Genomic DNA, 21,491 nt, shown 5'->3' on the forward strand with positions numbered 1-21,491 from the left:
TAATTCACCAGTACTCCACGGGGTCAGGGAAATTGATGCAGGATAATTGGGCACAGAGGGAATCCTTGGCAATTTGTGATTTCAGACTTTTCTTGAGAAATTAGATGTCAGTGCAAATGTGAAATTGCTCCTCAATGTTCTCAAAGATTCCATGAAAATTTAAATATAAATATGAAGTATTTCCAGCAAAGGGATTATTTTCTCTTTGCCAACTTGAAATGAAGCCCTGTGAAAATGATCTGAATGAAGAAAAGTGTTGCAGAGAAAAAGACAGCAGGTTATGCAAAGTTAGACATTCTCCTTAGAGCCCAATTCTATCTCTTGCCAACAGTAAAGTCCTGTGGATAAACATTTTTTTAGAGAGAAAATTTGTAAAATTTGAGTTATTTCATAACAATTTCCAAAAATATAGCTGTAATGCAGGGTATTACTTTGCTACATTGATTCTTACACATAGTTACATTTTAGTAAACACTCTTATCCAGAATGATTTTTAGGAGCAATTAGGGTTAAGTGCCTTGCTCAAGGGTACGTCATCAGATTTTTCCCCTAGTCAGCTCGGGGATTTAAACCAGTGACCTTTCGGTTTCTGGCCCAATGCGCTTAACCGCTAGGCTACCTGCCTCCCTTAATTTCCAAACCTCAATTATACACTACATTGCAGATGTTTTTAAATAAGTTAATACAGGGGTGCTAGTTTAAGCAACAGAAAATATGTATGTATAAAATTGCAGGCAGACATAGTTGCATTTACACTGGAAGCCCAATTCTGATCTTTTTCCCACTAATTGGTATTTTGACCAATCACATCAGGTCTTTTCACATCAGATATTTTTCAGAGCTGATCTGATTGGTCAAAAGACTAATTAGTGAAAAAAATATCAGAATGGGCTGCCTGTGTAAACGCAGCCAATTAATCTATAAATACAGGCGAACACATCTCTCTCTTTTACAGCAACTATCTCCTCAATATTATCCAACTGTTAGATTCATGTGGCCAGTAAAGTTATAACTTTGCAATACTTATCAGTCCTCCTTTTCCTAATAATATCATAATGACATATTTAATGACACATATTATTTGAAGCAGCCCAGAAGAAGGGTTTCCTCAAGTAATACGTCGTTTGAAAGTCTATAGGCACTTGACAACATTCTATCCTATTATAGTAATGAGTTTGAAATGGTTCATTCTGTCAATTGCACTGGACATCAAACTCAAAGTTTTATTAATTTGAGCTTTTCCCTTAAATTATTGCAATAATCTACATTCATTTAAATCTAATTTAGAGACAGAAAATACTGTGCAGCTGTAAGTATCATGATTTGAATCTGATAAGAATTTATAGGGGAAATATTTAAGATAAGGAATTTATGCAGGATCAAGTTAAAATCATGATCATTTTAAGTTTCCCTTTCAAAAGCCTAGTTCTATTTAAATGTTTGTGTTTATTCCACATGGTCACACACTGAATGAAAAATGCTAAACCAGAACATTTTTGGTAAGCATACTACATACTGACACTGTTGAAAACGGCTTCATTTGTCCTCATTAAAAGCTTAAAAGTCCATGAATAAATAATGATTAAAGAAGATACTTTTTCATTTTTTAAATGTAAGGCCTTACGCAAAACACCCTAAAATAGACAAAATAAATATGCGCTATAAAGTCTGTTTATAACATGTGCCCTTCCCCCACTATCACATTTAGACAGCTGATATACACCTCCACATCAGACTCTACATTGGTTGCTGTTTTTGGAAGGAAAAATTGGACCTCTGAGAGGAGAGTTAATGCAATTAAATGAGGGTGGTGAGGCTTCCCCTCTCTATCTCTCTTTCTCTCTCTCTCTCTGTCTCTCTCGAATCAGTAAGCAAAGCAGATTCAAAACTTTAAAAAGGAGAGAAGAAAATAAAAGAGAGAGAGAGGAGAAGAGGAGCATGCACAGGCCAATCCCTATGGTTTAATTATTTTAATTATCTTTCCTCTTTCAGCTTTCCTAAAAAAGAGGCCATTAAAGGATGCCCGTTTGGGTTAATGTGATTTTTAAAAACAAGATGGAGGGAAAGATGAAGGGCTGCAGATGTCAGAGCTAATCAGGGGAGTTAAAACTGCTATTTGTGAACTGGGATGGTTGTTAAAGTGGGTAGAAAGTTATTTTATTTTTTTCTCACTTCAAAACACCTCTTTCCTCATTCTCTGTTAAACTCCCCTCATACAGAGAAGCTCTCTTCACTCTCCCGCAGCACACTGCCAGTGTAATGACTGACACAGTGCTTGATATTCTGGTGTGCTCTACAACACTGAGTCTTCACAGGAGGGAGGGACATGGGAAGATTGCTAAAAGATTTTGAAAGGATGTGTTTTTCCCCTAATGATACTGACTTTTCATTAAAAAAGCAATTATATGGGCAAGTGAGTAACATTAGCTTAGCAATTAGCATCACTGAAATAGATTTAGTTTATGATAGCAGCATTATCAAATGGAGTGTACACCCCTTAATTCAAGTTATCTCCAACTAATAAGTACACTGAACAAAAATATAAACGCAACATGTAAAGTGTTGGTCCCATGTTTCATGAGCTGAAATAAAAGATCCCAGAATTTTTCCACACCACAAAAAGCTTTTTCTCTCAAATTTTGTGCACATATTTGTTTACGTCCCTGTTAATGAGCATTTCTCCTTTGCCAAGATAACAGGTGTGGCATATCAAGAAGCTGATTAAACAGCATGATCACTACACAGGTGCACCTTGTGTTGGGGACAATAAAAGGCCACTCTAAAATGTGCAGATTTGTTACACAACACAATGCCACAGATGTCCCAAGTTTTGAGGGACCGTGCAATTGGTATGCTGACTGCTGGAATGTCCACCAGAGCTTTTGCCAGATAATTTAATGTTAATTTCTCTACCATAAGCCGCCTCCAATGTCGTTTTAGAGAATTTTGCAATAGGTCCAACCGGCCTCACAACCGCAGACCACGTGTACGGCGTCGTGTGGTCGAGTGGTTTGTTGATGTCAACGTTGTGAACAAAGTGCCCCATGGTGGCGGTGGGGTTATGGTATGGGCAGGCATAAGCTATGGACAACGAACACAGTTGCATTTTATTGATGGCAATTACAATGCACAGAGATACCGTGACAAGATCCTGAGGCCCATTGTCTTGCCATTCATCTGCCACCATCACCTCCTGTTTCAGCATGATAATGCATGGCCCCATGTCGCAAAGGATCTGTACACAATTCCTGGAAGCTGAAAATGTCCCGGTTCTTCCATGGCCTGCATATTCACCAGACATGTCACCCATTGAGCATGTTTGGGATGCTCTGGATCAATGTGTACTACAAAGTGTTCCAGTTCCCACCAATATTCAGAAACTTCGCACAGCCATTGAAGAGGATTGGGACAACATTCCACATGCCACAATCAACAGCCTGATCAACTATATGCGAAGGAGATGTGTCATGCTGCATAAGGCAAATGGCAGTCACACCAGATACTGACTGGTTTTCTGATCCACGCCCCTACTTTTTTTTAAAGCTATTTGTGACCAACAGTTGCATATCTGTATTCCCAGTCATGTGAAATCCATAGATTAGGGCCTAAGGAATTTATTTCAATTGACTAATTTCCTTATATGAACTGTTACTGTAATTGTTGCATGTTGCATTTATATTTTTGTTCAGTATAGATTTCTAGTCCGTGATGTTGCCTCTGCACCCAACTTACATGCTTGGTTCAAGCCTACTATCAAGTTATTGTAGAAATACTGTACATCTATTGATCAGAATATACAGTGAGGGAAAAAAGTATTTGATCCCCTGCTGATTTTGTACGTTTGCCCACTGACAAAGACATGATCACTCTATAATTTTTATGTTAGGTTTATTTGAACAGTGAGAGACAGAATAACAACAAAAAAATCCAGAAAAACGCATGTCAAAAATGTTATAAATTGATTTGCATTTTAATGAGGGAAATAAGTATTTGACCCCTCTGCAAAACATGACTTAGTACTTGGTGGCAAAACCCTTGTTGGCAATCACAGAGGTCAGACGTTCCTTGTAGTTGGCCACCAGGTTTGCACACATCTCAGGAGGGATTTTGTCCCACTCCTCTTTGCAGATCTTCTCCAAGGCATTAAGGTTTCGAACCTGACGTTTGGCAACTCGAACCTTCAGCTCCCTCCACAGATTTTCTATGGGATTAAGGTCTGGAGACTGGCTAGGCCACTCCAGGACCTTAATGTGCTTCTTCTTGAGCCACTCCTTTGTTGCCTTGGCCGTGTGTTTTGGGTCATTGTCATGCTGGAATACCCATCCACGACCCATTTTCAATGCCCTGGCTGAGGGAAGGAGGTTCTCACCCAAGATTTGACGGTACATGGCCCCGTCCATCGTCCCTTTGATGCGGTGAAGTTGTCCTGTCCCCTTAGCAGAAAAACACCCCCAAAGCATAATGTTTCCACCTCCATGTTTGACGGTGGAGATGGTGTTCTTGGGGTAATAGGCAGCTCCTCCTCCAAACACGGCGAGTTGATGCCAAAGAGCTCGATTTTGGTCTCATCTGACCACAACACTTTCACCCAGTTCTCCTCTGAATCATTCAGATGTTCATTGGCAAACTTCAGACGGGCCTGTATATGTGCTTTCTTGAGCAGGGGGACCTTGCGGGCGCTGCAGGATTTCAGTCCTTCACGGCGTAGTGTGTTACCAATTGTTTTCTTGGTGACTATGGTCCCAGCTGCCTTGAGATCATTGACAAGATCCTCCCGTGTAGTTCTGGGCTAATTCCTCACCGTTCTCATGATCATTGCAACTCCATGAGGTGAGGTTTCTTTGTTGTTATTCTGTCTCTCACTGTTCAAATAAACCTACCATTAAAATTATAGACTGATCATTTCTTTGTCAGTGGGCAAATGTACAAAATCAGCAGGTGATCAAATACTTTTTTCCCTCACTGTAAGCACCTAGTCATACATTATTAATCATGTGCTGTTATGCTGCATAATATTATGCCATTTTGAGAGCTTGACATTTGTTCAGGCCAGAGTGGACACAAAACCAGCACAGGTGTTGAGCCACAGCATGGAGAGGAGAAAAAAACCCAAAGATCTACTTTCAAACTAAATCAAGCAGAAGGAATGTCCTGTGTGTGTAGAGAGATGGACGGGAGCCCATGTAATATTAAAAACGCAGTGTCTGGCAATGCCAACAGTGCCACTCCTTTCTGCGGCTCCCGCCCTCCCTGCTTCCCGGCCATCGGCTCTTCCCTCAAGGTGACACTTCAAAGCAGGCACACAGACGTGGCAGGCCTGGTTGCCGGCATGGAGCCAGCCCCCACAACTTCGCCCCGCTCCCTTCTGCCCCCCTCTATCCTCCCCCCTCCTCAAAGACGCAGCGAGTACCCCCGCTGGGCCAGGTCAGCGCCAAGATTCACACCGCTTTGCACTCTGGAGCCCCTTTCAAAAACTCTACCCACAACCTTAATTAATAACAGCCCATTCATATTTGTTATTTATTTAACCTTTATTTAACTAGGCAAGTCAGTTAAGAACAAATTCTTATTTACAATGATGGCCTACACCGGCCAATCCCGGACGACCGGGCCAATTCTGCGCCGCCCTATGGGACTTCCAATCACGGCCGGTTGTGATACAGCCTGGAATCGAACCAGGGGGTCTGTAGTGACGCCTCAAGCACTGAGATGCAGTGCCTTAGACTGCTGCGCCACTCGGGAGCCCCTATTGCAAACACTTGGAATCTAGCTGCATCTTATTGGGAATTCTGGAGCCTCTTCAACAGAAGGCCAGCAAGGGAAAGGGGGTTGGTTGGATGGATGGATCCAAATCATTATAATTTTTATGATTGGATTTCATATGCATTATTCTCAGTGTTTCCATCGCCTATTTTAGATATCTTTCCCTCTAGTCATTCTCTTTGGGATGTCTGTCTCTGGATGATTGGAACATATTGGGTAGCAGCATCTGAGACACACACACAACACTGTCTGCATCAGCTGGGCCTGGGTCTATAATCACCTCTCAAACCTGGAGAGAGAATTTTACGGAGCACACCATGATGGATATTTGACTATCCGTGCTCCCACATCAACCCCAAATAAAAGGAGAGAGCAGGAGACAGGGCAGTGGAGAAGGTCACGGGGAGATCTGTCATGGCCTGTCTGATGTTTGTCTGTAGAGCTGGCCTCACCTCTGCTGTGCAGGAAACAGTGGGGCATCCCTATGTCACCCCGCCCAGCTCACATCTGATGTTATCACTGTCGGGCGTGCCGATTGGTTTTTCCACAACAAGAAAACATGTATCCTTACTGCAAGCTGGGCTCCAGTATTAATAGGGCCTGGGCTCCAGCACCTTGCAGGTCGCTCTGCTCATTGCTCAGTTCAGACCTGCAGGTTGATGAGGATGAGAACTCGTACAGTTTGGGCTGCTCGTTACCTGGAATCTGCAGCCAAACCTTGGCTCATGTTGTTACTTTATTTTCATTCACTGCATGCGGCCCAGCTACCTGGAAATTCTTATTTCATTGCATTTTTTGAGGCTCCATTGCAAGGCTCAATGGAAGTGATGCTCATGTGAATCAATAGCCATGGTTAATTGTGTTATGACCTATAGACAGGGACAGACTGAGACCAAAAATTGGCCCTGGCATTTCTAACACATTTGACTGAAATGCCAGATGGCCAGTTCACCCCTGACTATAGAGGCTGCCTTTTCACATGATACCCAAAAGGTTGACCATGAGATCATTTATGGTATTTAGGGCAGGATGATGGGCAAATAGTCACCTTAGCTAATGTCTAATTAGGTCGTAATAAGCGTGGCAATATCAGCTCAGCTAGTGGGGATTGTAGGTGTACCCCCCCCCCCCCCCACCATAGGACACTGTGTCCCACTTCCACAGCCATTCAGCCTATCAGGCTGCATTCTCAGCTCTTCCCAAAAGCCCCAGCCCTTAAATTAGTTCCCCTAGCTAGTGCAGACAAACTGTAGAGACTGTAGTAGGCCCATTTCACTGCAATTTGTACACTTACTTCACAGCTAGGGCTGGCATGACAGAGAGCCAGATGCAGCCCTGCACTGCAGTGTCTTTTATAGTAGTCCCATTTTAGCCAGCATGAACACTTAGAAAACTGTTGACTTAATTTGCTTTTTGCTTTGTCTGTTTGAATGTACGCTGTGTTCTAAGAAATAGTATAAAGTATTTACAGTATAATTTCAGATTGTTCTCTCGCATCGTCCCACATATACATTTTGATAATATTCATATCCATTATTTGCTTTTCATCGACCTGGCATGCATGTGGATGAGAGGCGGCGTAATGAATCAGCCACGGAGTTTTAATAAACACAGTTTTACCCACAGACATCCATCCACCATTAGGATCCATGTTGAACAAGAGACGGCCATTGATTCATGGGGCTCATCCCATAGATTTATGATGAGGCGCGGTGACAAACGGGAGGAAGAGAGCGTGCGTATGTTAATCCTCTGACTGAACGATGATCAAAGTCTGGAACAAGCCGGGCCCTGGTGATTGCCTCGGGGCAAACGATGCTCCTCTCCTGCAGCTGAGAAGGAGTGGAGGCATATGAGGAGTAAACAGATAGTTATCAGCATCAATATGTGATGTTTGGAACCGCAGCAAGGGTGAAGGTCAAAAGGGGGAGAGGGCTGGAGGCCCAGGGCAATTTGATAATCAATTTAAGGGTAGTTATGTGTTTAAGTGAAGTTGCATTGGGCTTACAGATATGAGAGTTGAAGCTTTACTGGTCAGTTTATTGCGTGAAAGCCACGTTACAGTTTCCACCAAGTGGGTTAACCCTACTGGCGCGATGCGTAGGGTGTTTGCCTTTCACGTAAACGACCCAGGTTCCCCTTCGTTCAATACATTGGTGTAAGAAATGGGATGGTGGCCGTGAGGCCATCGGAATGTACGGTCTGGACATCTGAGCGGGCTTCGGTAGGTCGAAACACAGGGACGTGCCTTCCCGTTCGGAGGGGGCAGTGTGGCAATCCTCACTATATAAGCTACATTACAATTCCCACCAACTGGGTTGGCGTGATGCGTAGGGTGTTTGCCTTTCATGGCAGTGACTTGGGCTCGCTTCCCTGCCCTGCCATTTGCTGCAATACATTATCTGTTTCAAAGGTAAAACATGTGTGAAAGGACTACAATCCGAGTGCAGTCCAACAGCAGTTCAATGGGTTTTGATTGCTACACATCTTAGTTATTGGATGGAAGACTATCGGCTCATTTGAATTTCAAAGACAATGGGATTTATTTGAAAATTTTGCGCACTCTATGGGATTCAATTTATTCCCTGTCTGTTTTCTCTTGCATTCTTCTGTGGAATTCCCTCCAGAATACTACCTTTGGTTTCTTCACTGGTAGGCTGCTCAGGGAATAAGGGCTGTCCCTGTGGGCCGGTTTTGGGCAGGTTTTGTAATCCACCCCTCAAATATGACGTGCTTGAAACCACAGTAAAGGCATAATGGATAGGTGTTCTGTCAGTAGCACTAATCTGTCATCAAGAATAATCATCATCCGTCTGGTGTCTAACTGTTTCTGTTTAAAGAATTTGCTGTCATTAAATTCTGCCCATGTTGCTTTTCGTGGTTCCCTAATGAATTCAGGGCATTGCTTTGTCCCAGAGTTAAATAATTATGACGATTAAGACAATTTACTTTTTCACTTTTGAAGATGATTGTTTTGTTTAATCTAGTAATGATGCTATTGCCTCAGGCTAAAAGCCTGATAGTAGTTATCTGTTTATAAAATTTTTAAGTATTTATCTACATAAAGACATTGAGCTCCACCAGGAGAACTCTCTGATGTCTCTTTGTACTTGGCAATCACAACAGGCAACTCTTAGAGCGATGGCTGAATCTGACCTGTTCTCGCCCTATCAGAGCAGAGGTCTGCCTGACAGTCCCCACCCACCTCCTCCCTTTCCTATCACACACTGAGGGAGAGATTGAACACCACTTAATTATCACAATAAATCAACCTTAATGCACTACAAGTACTAGTAACTGAATCTAAGAGAAGCTCTTAGCAATGTTCAGTTTAGGGACTGTACATTATTTATAATGAGGGATACCTGGATAAAATCTAATCTCTCTGAAATGAAAATGGATGGCCCTCCCTTCAGTAAAATGTATTTTTTCCTGACCCTCCCTGAACGCTTAAAAGAAAAGTGACCCTCCCCTGTACCCAAAATAATAATTAAAACAAAGTGGATAGCAGAGAACATGCCTACCATTTACCCTCACTCCTAGGACAGACCAGAGCCTTAGATATGCAGTTTAGAAACTGTTCTTCGTTTTGTAAGCATTACATGGCAAAGTAGCCAGAAGATTGTGGATTCGCAGACCAACGCAGACAAGGGGGGTGAAAAGATTTCCATTATAATAAAAGCGCTGTATGAATCTATCATATTTCTTAGAAATATAACTTTGCCCTGTGCTTCTCTGAGCATGCTCTTCGTATAGCCTAGGCCTATAGCCTATATATGATATTTTATTGAGGCCTTGATATACGCACTTGATATTGCGCACCCAGCAGAGAATCAGAGATGAGGGGCATCATTGGGCACACATGAGATACGATAATAAGCAACTAATTCTCAAACCCTGAGCAATATGACATTTAATCGATTACAAATTAAATGACCCTCCCCTGGACTAAAAAACTAAACCCTCCCCCTGACTGAAATTGAAAAAGCATGACCCTCCCCCACTTTACTCCAGGTATCTATTGTATAAATTTAAATCTCTCTCTTAGAGAATATATTGATTGAGGAAAGTCTTCAAACTTCAGACGTGAGGAGGAGTGAGGAGAATTTACAATAGCCTATATACTGTAGCTTAAATGTAACTGACTAGCCCTCCTTCCTGACAAGCAGCCTAGTCATTAGTAAATCCCCAGAATGTTGTCAGGGACCTGTTATTTAGTGTGCTGCTGCTAGCCGCTAGCCCCTACAGCTGGCTTCTGGTCATTTCATGTACATTTTTCCAAATACAATGAATGGGAAATATCAACAGCCTCTGAGTAATTGCGACTGATAAAAAATGCATGGGGTGGTGGTGGACTGACTCGCAATGCACTCGCTACCTCCGTGGTGAGGAAGTTATCTCTCATTACCCACACTGTGATAATGTGCCATAGTGCCCTTACCAGCTATATGTTGCTGTATCTAATAAAGGTTGCTGCCCACAATACACATACACTTGCACTTGTGCACCATATGTGCTGGTTTGTTATTGAGGAGAAAGATAGTAAGTGTCCACAACAACCATTCATTCTCTCTCTCTGAGGTTCGATGCTTGTCTTGATAGTTAAGAATCACTGCCTCTGTGTGAGAAGAACAAACCCTTATTTATTCTGCCATGGAAAACAGCTGTTTGGAGCCAGCGCTTCACTGTGTGACAAAATAAATGTGAATGGTAATGAGACAACACAACGGCTGTCTCTGCGTGCACCGTGGGGGGCCACAACTCCACCAGACAAATACAGAAAACAAAACGAACAGAATCGGGAGAGGAGGATGGTGTTGTGGCAAAGTTGAACGTTCTTTGTAATTTCATCTGTGGAGGAGAGATGAGGAGAAATGGAGGGATGGAGGGAAGAGAAGGGAAGGGGGGATATTTGGCTGGTCTCTCTGGCTCTGACCTTTGGGGAAAGGTCAGTCAAGCAGCTTTGCCCTTCATGCCCATTGAGCAGCATGGCCAGGGCTTCCCAAACTTTCAGGATTAGATACGTGGTCCTCTGTAGCTCAGCTGGTAGAGCACGGCGCTTGTAACGCCAAGGTAGTGGGTTCGATCCCCGGGACCACCCATACACAAAAATTTATGCACGCATGACTGTAAGTCGCTTTGGATAAAAGCGTCTGCTAAATGGCATATTATTATTATTATTATTATACAGTAGCCTACATTCCTCTGTAAACAAGTGGGCTCAGAGCCTAATCACTCCCATCATGAGCCCAGAAATTGTAGCTGCGAAATCCAAACTGAATCACATAGCAAGATTTAGTTTGGTTATAGAAGTGGTGAACATTTAGTAGAAGAGGCATAGAAAGAAAAACTAAATCGAGACCAAAGGCTTGTGGTTATTTCTGAAAATAATCCCAGTCAAACCTCTTCTCTGTTCTGGGCCCCAAATGGTGGAACAAGCTTCCCCCTAACGTCAGGACAGCTAAGTCCCTGACAATCTTCCAAGAACATCTGAAAACCTACCTCTACCCAATGCCTTTCTTGCTCTAACACTGTCACTTTTATTTTCTTACTAGCACTGACAACGCCAAACCCATCACTGGTGTGCATGGCCCAAGAGCTCTATTTTCATGTCATCCAACAAATGTAAACGTCTGGAGTTTGCTAAAAGGCATTGGCACTTGGACTGGAACCGGTGCTATGGTCAGATGACATGAAAATAGAGCTCTTTGGCCACACACACCAGTGGGGGGGTTGGCCTTGAAAGAAGGATGCATATGCAGAAAATAACCCCGTACCTACTGTAAAATATGGTGGTGGATCTTTGATGTTATGGGGCTATTTTGCTTGCACTGGTCCTGGGGCCCTTGTTAAGGTCAACGGCATTATGAACTCTACCAAGTACCAGGACATTTTTGCCAAAAACCTGGTTGCCTCTGCCAGGAGGCTGAAACTTGGCTGCAAGTGGATCTTCCAGCAAGACAACCCAAAGAACACACACTGTTAAAAAAATTGTACAATTCAACATTTGGGCATTTAGCTGAACCAACCTAAAGCCTACAGTGTTGCCTTCCAAAGGAAAACATGAATTTGTCATTTTACTCAACAAGCTTTTTCAAATTCAGCTCGCTTCAAGCAGTGAACAAACTTTAACACATTAGCTCAAATTCTTGTCCATTTGAAGTCCACTCAACTCACAGAATAACGGTGAATAAGCAATTGGATAACTTGCCTATTTTACAGTGCATCAAAAGCCACAAAATCAACATATTGCAATGGCCATCTCAGTTTCCGTACATGATCATTGCTATAACACCTGCAAATATGTGTACGCAATGAATAAACGTTGATGTGATTTCAACCCTATTGAAAGCCTGTGGTATGAATTGAAGTTGGCAGTCCATAAGTGCAGACGAAGGATATCTAGGATCTGGAAATATTTTGCATGGAGGAATGTTCTAAGATCTCTCCCAATGTGTTCTCCAATCTCATAAAACATTTGATAAAAAGGCTCAGTGCCATTATCCTCACAAGGTAAGGTATTGAAAGGTATTGAAAACAGGGGTGCCAATAATTTTAACCCCTATCTTTTTTGGGGGAAAACATATTACTTGTTAAACAAAATCTCTTCTCTGAGAAACTTTATTAGTATAAAATAATATAATTTCCCAATTTTTTGGAGCATACAATATAGCTCAGTATTTGTATTATTTATTTGATTGTATTTTTTGCTCATCTTTATCAAGGGTGCCAAAATTGGAACTGACTGTATTTTCAACAGAGCCCTTTGATGACTCATTGACAGTGAGAGCTCCTGATTGCTACTTGTTCTAAGTTGGGAAATGCCAGTGTTGCACAAGGCAGATCATATTCAACCCACCTCAGCTCTGGGGCTGAGGCCAGAAAGATTATTCTCTCTGTCTCCATTAAAGCGTGGCCTTTATGTGTGCTGGTGGATCTCTCTGTGCCACAGGGAGTGCTGAGACAAATGCCCTGCATGCCTCTATCTCTACTCCGCTACCTCTGTGTCCCCACAGTGCAGCTCTGTGACAGGAACCCCACCACCTCTGTGTCCCCACACCGCAGCTCCGCGACAGGACCCCCACCTTCAGGGAGCGCCCATGGAGGACAAGGCTTTCGTAATAGAAAAAACACACTGATAATGATTAGCTTATTAGTGTTGGGGTGACTAATTACCTAATTGTACTGTCAAAGGGGGCAGAGGGAGGGGGGACTTGCTGGAGGGCCAGGAGGGGAGGGGTGTGTGTGACAGGACTGGGGGGTCTCTCTCTACCCCTCTCTCTCTCCTCTCTCTTTCTCTAGACTTGGCTAGAGGTTGGTGGGTGGTGACAGTCCCTCTCGCTCTCCCTGCAGCCTACCCCTAACCTGCTGTTCAGGTCCCTGTGACATCTGCTCTGCACTCGCCGTATCCCCCAAACCCCCACCCCCCCTTCGGAGGCCGTTGTCCCCCACACACCTCCCTGTGCAGATGTTGCTGTCCCTGGGTCCTGCCCGCACAGCGTGGAGCGCGTCAGGCCTGTTTGATGTGTGATGAAACGGAATGGAGCGAGCCGCTCAGAGGCTCAGGGAGCTGTGGGGGGAGCGTGGAGGGGGAGCCATGTCGAAGCGGTGCGGCAGGGACGGGGGTTGCAGGGGGATGTAGAGGGGACACTGAAACTAGGGCTCAGGGCTGGGATGTCCCTGCACTGCAGGCCAGGATCCTGGGTCCCCCTGGAGAAGACGAGAGGGAGGTGTGAGGAGAGGAGCTGGCCATCACGCTACTTCTCTCATGCTCTTTTTCTCTTCATCCCTGACTCTCTGTCTCTCCGCAGTCTTTCTCTTCCATCTCTCTCCTCTTCTGTCTGTACGCACAGAACAGTATCTCCTTGGTTCTCCATACAGTATGTTAATGAATTTTGAGGAAGCAAGCAAGGAAAATAGTAATGTTAAAGATGATGATAATGATTACCAATTAGGGCGGCAATGCCATGGCATGCTAAAAAGTTGGATATAGGAGGAAGTGGGTGAAGCATTATCAAGGGATCAGGTGAAACGATGGATAGGTTTGGAGTTAAATATCAAAGTGAAAAACAAAGGCAGATTTCAAACGGGCCCGGAGAGCTTGGAAACAAACCCGCAGCTCCTCTGATAATACTTAGATCTATAAATGTTTATTTTTTATTTATTTATTTCATTATTTATTTTTAAGATTATTCATCGCCATAATAATTTGGGCCTAACAAGCACTTGAGGGAGACGGCTTCCTTTTGCATCTTTCTCCCCAGTTCTTTATTTGCCGCTCCATGGTGCAAGGAGCTTGGGGATTTGGGGGCACTATTAGAAAGAATGTATTTTATTTGCTACTAATGAATGATATGCATGCTATTTTCTTTTTCTTGTGTATTTTGTGGGGGTAACTGCAAGGATTGGGGAAGGAGCTAGAGAATTTGACTATTTTTCAAGGTTTTGTTCATTTAACTCACATCCTGCCTTCGAGGTGAGTGCATAAGGTTGTTATCATCACTTTATTTCCAATGCAAATTTTTTATTTTACTTCATTTGACATGGGTAATATATTACAGTTTGTCATTGTTTGTCTTCACATTTGTCTATATTATTGTTGGAGTTGTAAATACTTCTGAGATTGAACCCATGGGTCCAGTGTTGTGTTCGAGACCACGTAAAGCGACACCAATTCAAGGCAAGACTGGAGCAATTCGAGTCCGAGTCAAGACCAAGACCGGAGACTGGCGAGACTGAGTCAAGACTGAGACCGGGAGGGGGACAAGGGGTCAGAGACCGAGGCAAGCCCAAGACCAGAAAAGTGTAAATCCAATTCAAGACCATGATTGTAATTTTGTCAAATCACCACCATGATAAGAGTTCAAAATGTCCAGTATTTCTGTGTTCATATTTCAGAACAACATATGGATTCTTTAGACATTCAGAATAGTGAGAAAATGCATGCTGAGGGAAAATTATTACTAACCCAAACACAGTGGGGAACAATGGGCCTTCTACACCTTCAGAGAAGGGCTAAGGATTTATAAAATAACGATTATAATAATATTATAATAATGATGCTAATTGCATTATTATTTTCAGTAATGTTCTGATTTAATCTCTTCAGTTTTTTGGGTGAAAGGAATGGGTTAACACTGAAGAGAAAAAAAGATCCAATCAGGATTTTTCTTTGCTGGTCTCTGGGGAGATAAATCTAGCTAGCTAAGTCAGCCATTGGCTAGGCCATCAGAAGCTAGATAAAGGCATCTGCCATTCAACTGTATTAGGGCAACATTTCTACACATGTCTACACAAATCGGTGCGCTATAGCCAATCAGAGCTACTGTAGGCCTTTATACAAACAAGCCATTTGCCACACGTGCCTGCCATCATTCACTTTGAACCTTACTGTGTGTTTATAGGCAGTTGCAACAGTGCAACTTTAGATCATTAGAAAGCGTTTGGCAAAAGCCACAAAATACACCTAAATGGATTTCTGCAAATATGTAAACACCACGGGAGTCCTCTTACATTTGGGAACCTTACAGCCCTATTGATCAAACAACCATGAAAAGGTAGGCTCTCTTTCCCTCAGTTATGCACATCAAGAACAACAAGATCAACAACTAATGCTAGCCAGAGCAAGTTGAGCTAAAATCTAATGAAGGAACATTAGATAAACCCTCTGAAACTTTTTCAGCTAGTTGGCCGTCAATATTGCACTGATAAACGATGGGGAAATGTAGCCTCCTCATCCTTCTACAGCTTGCCTGCCAATTCATGCTTGTCCCAACCAAGCACCCAAGCTAAGTGGCTAAAGCTTGCTAGCTAGCTACTTCCAGACACAAATAAGAGAACACCTCACTCTGACCATTTTACTTGCCGTAGCAGAGCTGGTTAGGCTGTTTACATGTTATCTAGAGCGTTCTTGACTAACTATAACTTTTTTTGCCTACGTTTACTGACACCGGTCATATTCAGCAGGTACTGCACGTTCGTAAACTCATCAGTTGTTCTGCGCTCTGGCACACTCAGACGAGACTTCTCTGAAATCAGAGTAGATAACCAGAGTGAATTTGCAAACGCAAGAGATATGCTAACTGGATAACAGTCGTTCAAGTTCTTTCTAGCTAACCAAATGCATCTCTAGCTGTGTATAGCCACTGAAAAATGATATGAGGGGAAAAATTACAGTGAGGGAAAAAAGTATTTGATCCCCTGCTGATTTTGTACGTTTTCCCACTGACAAAGACATGATCAGTCTATAATTTTAATGGTAGGTTTATTTGAACAATGAGAGACAGAATAACAACAAAAAAATCCAGAAAAACGCATGTCAAAAATGTTATAAATTGATTTGCATTTTAATGAGGGAAATAAGTATTTGACCCCTCTGCAAAACATGACTTAGTACTTGGTGGCAAAACCCTTGTTGGCAATCACAGAGGTCAGATCTTTCTTGTAGTTGGCCACCAGGTTTGCACACATCTCAGGAGGGATTTTGTCCCACTCCTCTTTGCAGATCTTCTCCAAGTCATTAAAGTTTCGAGCCTGACGTTTTGCAACTCGAACCTTCAGCTCCCTCCACAGATTTTCTATGGGATTAAGGTCTGGAGACTGGCTAGGCCACTCCAGGACCTTAATGTGCTTCTTCTTGAGCCACTCCTTTGTTGCCTTGGCCGTGTGTTTTGGGTCATTGTCATGCTGGAATACCCATCCACGACCCATTTTCAATGCCCTGGCTGAGGGAAGGAGGTTCTCACCCAAGATTTGACGGTACATGGCCCCGTCCATCGTCCCTTTGATGCGGTGAAGTTGTCCTGTCCCCTCAGCAGAAAAACACCCCCAAAGCATAATATTTCCACCTCCATGTTTGACGGTGGGATGGTGTTCTTGGGGTCATAGGCAGCATTCCTCCTCCTCCAAACACGGCGAGTTGAGTTGATGCCAAAGAGCTCGATTTTGGTCTCATCTGACCACAACACTTTCACCCAGTTCTCCTCTGAATCATTCAGATGTTCATTGGCAAACTTCAGATGGGCCTGTATATGTGCTTTCTTGAGCAGGGGGACCTTGCGGGCGCTGCAGGATTTCAGTCCTTCACGGCGTAGTGTGTTACCAATTGTTTTCTTGGTGACTATGGTCCCAGCTGCCTTGAGATCATTGACAAGATCCTCCCGTGTAGTTCTGGGCTGATTCCTCACCGTTCTCATGATCATTGCAACTCCACGAGGTGAGATCTTGCATGGAGCCCCAGGCCGAGGGAGATTGACAGTTCTTTTGTGTTTCTTCCATTTGCGAATAATCGCACCAACTGTTGTCACCTTCTCACCAAGCTGCTTGGCGATGGTCTTGTAGCCCATTCCAGCCTTGTGTAGGTCTACAATCTTGTCCCTGACATCCTTGGAGAGCTCTTTGGTCTTGGCCATGGTGGAGAGTTTGGAATCTGATTGATTGATTGCTTCTGTGGACAGGTGTCTTTTATACAGGTAACAAGCTGAGATTAGGAGCACTCCCTTTAAGAGTCAGAAATCTTTCTGATTGAAAGGGGGTCAAATACTTATTTCCCTCATTAAAATGCAAATCAATTTATAACATTTTTGACATGCGTTATTCTGGATTTTTTTGTTGTTATTCTGTCTCTCAATGTTCAAATAAACCTACCATTAAAATTATAGACTGATCATTTCTTTGTCAGCGGGCAAACGTACAAAATCAGCAGGGGATCAAATACTTTTTTCCCTCACTGTAAGTCACTCACCCACTCCTCCAATGGCATGACATGACATCCTCCTAACAGCTAGCTAGCTAGCTAGCTAACGTTAGCCTCCGTGTTTTTAGCTTGCTACATAAATATGTACACTAGCCTAATAGCCACGTTATGACTGACTTGTGATCATTGCCCTTGCTAGTTTGATTGTATTGACATTCCCAGTGTTAGTTACATTCGTCAATTCTTTTCCAGAATATTGAGTCATTGAAACTGAAACAGTGCATCCCGAATGGAGGCAGCAAACAATGTACCAGGCCAGCTGTGATTTACAACCTGATAGCAATATTTTTTGGACTACCATGCATTGAACTATTCTGCCAACAATGCCTTTGTGTACTTCATGGAACGTTGTCAAATAGAACCTATTTTTAAAACCTCTCATGAAGTTGGTTTTGTAGCATAAACTGGGAATTGTATATATTTTTACTGATGTTATGATTGTCTGTTTGTTTAATATCAGCAAAGTAGTTAAAACGCTGTCAGTTCCACTTTAAACTTTAGGTCACAGGTTAATTTGTGTGCTGAATGTAAAATGTTTTTTGCAATGGGAAGTAACAGTTGTACATTTCGATTAGGAAATGCTTAATTTACATTTACATTTTACATTTTAGTCATTTAGCAGACGCTCTTATCCAGAGCGACTTACAGTTAGTGAGTGCATACATTAAATGTTTTAATTTTTTAATTTATTGTTTTTATCTTTTTTTTGTGTTTTTTATTTTTTTTCTCCAAACTGGCCCCCCGTGGGAATCGAACCCACAACCCTGGCGTTGCAAACGCCATGCTCTACCAACTGAGCTACATCCCTGCCGGCCATTCCCTCCCCTACCCTGGACGACGCTGGGCCAATTGTGCGCCGCCCCATGGGTCTACCGGCCGGCTACGACAGAGCCTGGATTCAAACCAGGATCTCTAGTGGCACAGCTAGCACTACGATGCAGTGCCTTAGACCACTGCGCCACTCGGGAGACTATGGTTGTGTTTTTGCATTCTTATGATTGGGACCTACTGGCTTATTATGTCACTGAGTTTATGGACTGTTTATCCTTTAACATCATGCTGTGTGTGACTGCTGTCTTTCCATCGGCCCTAAGCAGTGGTGTAGTGGTGCCTGGAGAAGTGGGTATACTCCCCTTTTGCCAAAAAGTTCCCTAATGGCCCACCCACCGAAGGAAAGGCACCCTGTGTGATAAATGCAATGTTTTCCTATGGTTTTTTATTCGTTTTCCTATATATTTTTCAGATGTTCACTCTCAAAATCAGACAAACATTTGATGGTCTAAGTCCACAACAATGCTTAAACCACATCAATTTGATTGGGTGGGCCTCTGTCCACCCATGCCCATCCATGTCTACGCCCCTAATGCAAATTGAGCATGATGTCAATTGCGCATCACAAATAGCTTACTAACCAACACATCGGGACTAAACTTTTTCAATACCTGGTTTGTATACCTATTGTTGCCTTAGTTAGCATTTACTGGTAGATATCGTAAATTGAAACGTCTTTCCTACCCTACCGGCTACCGATGCCACCAAAATCAAAACCACTCTTGCTGCCTGGAGATGATATTCCGCTGAAACTAGGCTATGTGTGCGGCGCGCACGTGAATATATTTCACGTGGTTTGGGATTGTGTAAACTATTTTGTGCTGTGCATGATTTCTCTATTGTACTACATAATTGATAACTCGTAAACCTCCACTACTCTACTTTGATCCACTACTCTACTTTGATACCAAAAAAGTGGGTATACGGTTTATACCTGCGTATTCCCTCCACTTTTACAAAAAGTGCACTCTCCTACATGAGTGCGCTGGTATTACGGTTGCTGTCCTTTCAGAATCACGAACCTGTCACACACTGAAGGCCTATAGGTTCGCCACTACACAAACATGTATATAATAGATATAAAGGCTGTTAAGATACTGTTTAAAGAAAGGAGTGTATATATTTGGCCTGGCGAAGCGGGTTTATGCGCTGATGAATGGAAGCTGATAGTTTATGAGTTTTGTACTCCGCTGGTCTCGGCTGGTCTCGGGAAGAAATTAAGAGTTGTCACTGTCAGAGACCGAGTCAAGACCGAGTACAAATGTATCCGACACCGAGACTAGACCGAGACACTCAATATGTGGTCTCGAGACCGGACTTTACAACACTGCATGGGTCTTCCATAGGAGGGAATATTTGTCACTATATACTACATTGGAGGTATTTGATGGAAGTCAAATGTGATAAATAAGCAATTTGAAGCGTCTTGTAGAATAATGTATCTATTTAATTGCTGTGAATTATCTGTGTATAGCATCCCAAACCGACCAATACTACCTTACCTGCATTTCATTATAGTATGACATTGTTCAAGTACATTGAGTAAATTCTCACTAACTTTGAGACATTTAGCCTGACTCTCCATGAATGGACCCTCCCCTGCTCTGCCCTGCAAGAGGAAAAACCACAATCATCTCTCACACAGTCATCCCCAGTGTCTACTATGGCTCACTCAGTACTACCAACAAAAACCACAGCTATAGCAACAACACACACACCGCAACATAATGTATTTAGACTGCGGTGGATGCATGCGGAAGCAGCAAATTCCAAATGTTAAAACAGCAACAGACATCAGTGGTTAGACGTAAACATACCCCGGTAATGACCTCCCAGCTGAATAGAGAGTGCTGCTCCCGGGGTGTCCCTCCACTGTGATGTGTGTGGACCTGGACCCGGGGCCCAAACTTTGAAGTTTCCTCCCTGCCATCTCTGTGTAAATAAGGTGCTTAAGTGAGAGAGGCTGAAAGCTGGAGAGGCAGCATTGTCTCCCTTTGGAACACACTGCAGGAGAGCAGTGTAATCCTCCACTGTGATGTGTGTGGACCAGCATGTTAAATGTGCAACCAGAGGGGAAAAAAACTCTAGACCACCTTTACTCCACAAACAGAGACGCGTACAAAGCTCTCCCTCGCCCTCCATTTGGCAAATCTGACCATAATTATATCCTCCTGATTCCTGCTTACAAGCAAAAACTAAAGCAGGAAGCACCAGTGACTCGGTCAATAAAAAAGTGGTCAGATGAAGCAGATGCTAAGCTACAGGACTGTTTCGCTAGCAAAGATTGGAATATGTTACGGGATTCTTCCGATGGCATTGAGGAGTACACCACATCAGTCACTGGCTTCATCAATAAGTGCATCGACGACGTCGTCCCCACAGTGACTGTACGTACATACCCCAACCAGAAGCCATGGATTACAGGCAACATCCGCACTGAGCTACAGGGTAGAGCTTCCACTTTCAAGGAGCGGGACTCTAACCTGGAAGCTTATAAGAAATCCCACTATGCTCTCCGACGAACCATCAAACAGGCAAAGTGTCAATACAGGACTAAGATCGAATCGTACTACACCGCCTCCAACGCTCGTCAGATGTGGCAGGGCTTGCAAACTACTACAGACTACAAAGGGAAGCACAGCTGCGAGCTGCCCAGTGACACGAGCCTACCAGACGAGCGAAATTACTTCTATGCTCGCTTCGAGGCAAGTAACACTGAAACATGCATGAGAGCATCAGCTGTTCCGGATGACTGTGTGATCATGCTCTCCGTAGCCGATGTGAGTAAGACCTTTAAACAGGTCAACATTCACAAGGCCGCAGGGCCAGACGGATTACCAGGACGTGTACTCCGAGCATTCGCTGACCAACTGGCAAGTGTCTTCACTGACATTTTCAACCGCTCCCTGTCTGAGTCTGTAATACCAATATGTTTCAAGCAGACCACCATAGTCCCTGTGCCCAAGAACACTAAGGTAACCTGCCTAAATGACTACCGACACGTAGCACTCAAGTCTGTAGCCATGAAGTGCTTTGAAAGGCTGGTCATGGCTCACATCAACACCATTATCGCAGAAACCCTAGACCCACTCCAATTTGCATACCGCCCCAACAGATCCACAGATGATGCAATCTCTATTGC

Source organism: Coregonus lavaretus (assembly GCF_964263955.1).
Source record: "Coregonus lavaretus genome assembly, chromosome: 24".
Taxonomy (NCBI): domain Eukaryota; kingdom Metazoa; phylum Chordata; class Actinopteri; order Salmoniformes; family Salmonidae; genus Coregonus; species Coregonus lavaretus.